Source organism: Homalodisca vitripennis, chromosome X, assembly GCF_021130785.1.
Source record: "Homalodisca vitripennis isolate AUS2020 chromosome X, UT_GWSS_2.1, whole genome shotgun sequence".
NCBI classification, from domain to species: domain Eukaryota; kingdom Metazoa; phylum Arthropoda; class Insecta; order Hemiptera; family Cicadellidae; genus Homalodisca; species Homalodisca vitripennis.
This window is the reverse complement of record NC_060215.1, coordinates 15,781,809-15,787,078: the sequence shown is the minus strand read 5'-3', so window position 1 is coordinate 15,787,078 and position 5,270 is coordinate 15,781,809. Positions and strand designations below refer to the sequence as shown.

The 5,270-nt window shown below is 32.4% G+C and overlaps 1 long non-coding RNA gene across 1 annotated transcript; it reads left to right on the top strand.

The window, feature by feature from the left end:
• The first annotated feature begins 1,807 nt into the window (after window positions 1–1,807).
• Window positions 1,808–3,260, top strand: LOC124368732. The gene is made up of 2 exons (XR_006922996.1): window positions 1,808–1,973; window positions 2,025–3,260. It is a non-coding gene; the product is annotated as an uncharacterized LOC124368732 (long non-coding RNA).
• Window positions 3,261–5,270: the final 2,010 nt, after the last annotated feature.

Below are 5,270 nucleotides of genomic sequence, written 5' to 3'. Positions count from 1 at the left end.
GACCTTTGTTTTACTTTCAAGATTTTCCGTCGCTCCTTGAAAACATTCCCCTGAAGAGGTGAAGAGTCACTGGTGTTACAGTAGTAGCATTTGATGGTCTTTGTTAACATGTAAAGTTTCAGTTTTATAAGTTGCACCACTAAAAGATTAATAAGAATACTCAGAACTTATTTAGGATTGCGAGTCTTTTTTATTGCAGTTTTAAAGTTGTCCTACTGAACTTTGCTGGCCGTTGTCTGAAAAACTGCCATAATGAATAATGAAGGGTGGTAGAGTCACTAACATTATGAAAATCGCGAGTACCTGCATAGTTTTTTTTTGCTATTATTGGGTAAATATTAGATTGATTGAAAATTTTCTTGCGTATCCTGTTCCGTCATATTTGTAGATACACAGACAGATATGTAGATAGCTTTATTTGTCTGTAAGCCAAACACACTTGGTCAGTACAACGCAATAAAGTTTAACAACAAACAACGTTTCATAAAAGTTATGCTTGGTGTATGTATATAAATAAGTTAAAAATAAACAAGGCCTATATTGAAATTTTATTTTATGTACATTAGTCTGAAAATAATCATCAAAACAATAAAATGTATTGGAAACATACTTATTACATTTGAAAAGTTAGTACACTTTTTTTAGGAAATAATTGTGGAATTGAAAGTGATTTTGAAGAGATTGTTTTGTTATAAATGTAAAGATTAATTAATTGTATTTCTATAGAGAACTAAAAATTTTACTGTTTGGAATGATTTTTATATGTGGACTTTATGGTGGCATTCCACATTATTGACATGTCCTACCTATACTATGGACATGATATTGTTAACTTTTTCCTTTATTTTGTATTTATTGCACTTGGTGTACTCATTAAATTGTATTTTTCTAGTTTTTAAATTTAAAAAAGTGATAAAAATGTTACTTTTTCACATGTTAATGCTATTTAAACTGAATCTTTACTTTGTTGATATAATCACACTTGTAAATAATGAGATTTTTAACATTTTTCTGCGTGTGATACAGAAAGTATAAAGGAAATCTTGTCAGAAATATTGAATTAGTTTTGAACTAACCATAAAATTCGGAAGTATTTGTTGATTTACGGTAATAATTTTAATCTTGGATGCGTAATACGTGATAGCAAATGTTTTAAGAAACCGCAATTTAATCTTACCAAGATCTGAAACCATCTGCTTAAATAATATTTTCAAGTGCTTTTTGGTTGCAAATTACTGTTCAATACTAGCTTGCACAGAGCAAAGTAAATTAAAAACATGGATAAAAAATAAAAATCAACAATATCTAATAGTGTTGGCAAATGATTTAGCTTGCACATGCTCTTACTTTTGAACTAATAGAATGAACTAATAGAAATCCAAAATAGAATAAATTTGGCAAATAGAAGCATGTACGCATTGAATAATATTTTAAAATCAAAATTACTGTCTTACAAAATAAAATTAAGAATATATAAGACTGTTATAAGACCAGTTCTTCTTTATGGAGCAGAGACATGGATTATAGATAAACAGGCAGAAAAGAAATTGGTTACATTCGAGAATAAAATTTTGAGGAAAATTTTCGGACCTATTAGAGATGGAGATGGATGGAGAATCAGGCACAACCAAGAAATCAGAGAGATGTTTCAATCTCCAGACGTTGTAGGAGAAGCAAAGAGCAAGAGACTTCGGTGGGCAGGCCATGCGATGAGGAGGGAGGATGATAAATGGATTAAAGAGGTTTGGAAACACAATCCAATTGGAAGAAGACCTCGAGGTAGACCCAAAAATCGCTGGAAGGACCAGGTGGAGAAGGACTTGCGGAAATTGAGAGCGGGTCAGGAGGATTGTGAAGACGGAGAGATGGAGGCAGCTGGTTGGCGAGGTCAAATACCACCTAGGGTATCCATGGCCATGGGAGTAAGTAAGAGTAAGAGTATGCTCTTACTTTTGTCCCCTGTTAGGCGAGAGGTCACTTTTCACTTTCTGTGTCACATACTGTTGTCCCCTGTTAGGCGAGAGGTCACTTTTCACTTTCTGTGTCACATACTGTTGTCCCCTGTTAGGCGAGAGGTCACTTTTCACTTTCTGTGTCACACACTGTTGTCGCTGTGGAAAGTATTGTCAAGCTTTGCATAAAAGTCAAGTCAATGGTGAAATTAAAAATCATCTTCAAGACTTTTTCTCTTCACACTGGGAGTTTGCAATCATTACGACTGTGTTAAACATACTTTGCATAATATATTAGTGGTATTGTTCAAGTAGTATAGTAATACTCAACATTTTATATTGTTACGTTTCCAGATTTTATAGTAATATTCAACATTTTATATTATTTATTAAGTTTCCAGATTTTAATGTTATTTAGCTAAATATTCTATCTTTTTTAGATTTTATTGTACTGATGGAACCACATTGCAAATGAACCAAAGAGCTACATCAATGTACGTTATGTGAAGGTCCTGTTCAGGTTGAATTGAAACATACAAAAATATGTAAACGTGTTCTTTTGCATTGGGTTGGATGGGCGAACTAATTGCTAATTGATCTATTCTGATAACCACATTGGCCCAAAGTAATGCGACCTAGGAAGGTTTAACTGTAAGTTTGGATAACATTTGCTTTTATAGTATTTATCTATTTATTTTAAGTACAAGTATATAAATTAGGTCATGTATTATTTTATTTGGATCTTTCAGATCTAAATGTTATTAAGATTGCACAATGTTGATAATTTTTATACATGAATGGGCAACTATCGCTTAGCTTTTATTTAAAGACAAATATATTTATATTGTTATACAAATGAGAAATGTTTATTTTTATATCGCTATACCGAATATTAATAGAGTTTATTAAGGTTACATTAGACTAGATGTAAATTTAATTAAAAATAAGACATGTAGAACATATTCTTGTGAAAATGTCTTTGTTCTAAGCGATTAAAAGCAATATAATAAAATAATGTAAAAGCCTATTGATTCATTAAACTGTGTCAGATCAGTTGATTGTTCCATTGTGCTTCACAATTTAGCTAATTGGCCATGACATTGTATGACCATGAAGTAGAGTAATATTCATTCTGATGAGTAAAGAGGGATCTAAGGAATCAGTGTGGTAGTTTAGCAATAAATATACCATCTACAACCACAACTTTTACATAGCTGGGATTACCACGCAATGTGTCTATTGGTTTAATTTTCTTAATTTCTGGGGAAAATACATGTGCTATACACAGAATAAATCATTACAACATCATTTTGTGTGCTTTGGTTATTTTTACCCTGATTTCTAAAAAGTATAAAATTTCTTGATTTAATTAAAGACAAAAGAGAATAGCACTTTGATTAGATCAATTTTACTCACTTCTAAAGATTACGGCGATATCAAAACTCACATTCCGTACCGATCGAAACATAATGTTTTCAAGCATACCTAACAAAATACTTTTCTCAAATACACAGTAAAATGTTTACACATCTGATGTTAATAAACTAACTATAAATATTTAAATTAGTTCACTTCATCTTGAAAGGAAGAATGTTGGAATCTCTGACATGCCAACTTTGTTGTAGATGACTGTAAGATTTTCGCTAAGGGCTTGTAACAGTAAAGTCAGCTTGGGGTTAGCCAGTGCTCATTTTCAGGTCCGTAACAACAGGTACTGGAGCCTTTTTTCTAAGGAGGGTGCGGCTTGTAGACCTTGTTTTATTTAAATTCATTTTACTCGCCATAAAAAGTTACTACAATGATTATTTATAACTTTGCTTCTGCAATATATGTGACATCATATAAAATAATGAGATCATAAACTAACAAACTGAGCATACAAATGAGCAGCAACTAAACTTAGTTAAACTCAATTAGCCTAATATTATCGTTAACATGTGAAGAATGAAACAGTTCATCATTTACATTGTTAGTGTACCAGTTAAAACTAAAAGTATCCTTTAACAGCCAAATGCCTAAACTTGCGGTAGTTCTCAAGTTCTGGCATAGTTGCGTAAATGAGACCTCTCAGTGTTCTGAATGTTTCACGTTTTAGTAGCTTTTGACAAATTTATTGATCATGTTATTTCAAATGTGCAAACTTCTATCAATAATTTTTACAGTGAACTTAATGTCAATTACGTTATAGTAATAAAACATTTTATCTCCTGATCAGGGTGGTGGTGACAATTGGAAGGAGTTGAAATATGTCAACCCTTAATTCTTTATTTATTCTGAACTCGGAAGTTCAAAATCTGTAGAAAAATTATTACTTACAATTTATTATCTCCATAAGAAATAATAACAATATGTAAACATTATGAAATGATTCATAAAATAACGTACACATTCAATGCAAACCTTCTTAATTCACAAAAAATATAAAGCACATGGTCTTCCAAGTATTTTGATAAAAATCCAAAAGTTACAGCACTAACTAGACAGCAATTTTCTACACATTTTCAATCTATATACGTAGGTAATAATATATAGCAGCTGTCATGAAAGAAACACAGCTGATAAGTAACCTAAAGACCTCTATCCCATGCTATAGCACTGACTTTCTGGGGTCTATGGATTGCAAAAGTTTGTCCTGAGCCATCAGATTGTCTCTTTCATATTGCGAGGGCACTTTTATAGGTCACTCATGACAATGCAGCCAGCAGTATTTACTCTGGAAATATCATTCCTCATAATCATAGATGCAGACCTATGAGTCAGTCACTCCTTAGACCCTATAAAGATGTTTTTTTCAGAGAGGCCTATGAACATCATTCTGGCCTATGAACATTCCCATCAGGTCTCAGTCTCAATTTTTTTTCTGCCAGGATCCAAGCCATTGCATTGTTTTCCTGAAAATATCTATTCTAAATAGCTTTGATTGTTTCTTAGTATTCCAGATGCTAAGATAGATCCATTTGCATAGTAGCCCTAAGCACACAATCTAGTTTATGGTGACATTGATAGTGATAGTGAATATCTCCTAGGAAAGAAGTTGTTCGTCTGCCATGTTACATTTGGTGTGGGTCGGAGTGCTATAGTATCAATTGGGTTAAAAATACCGAATGACAACTGATTTTGGTGATAGCTTATTACAAGCCTCAAATCTAATCACTGGCTTGCAGCCAGCTACTTAATATGCCATGGTTACATGGCAATGTGTAGTGTCTTAGTCTTGACTGTATACACACATGCATTGTTCCAGTTGTTTCTTATACAGAGTTTATTTCCCTTATAATAATCGTTTTATAGCGCTTAAGATTACATTTCTCTAGCTAA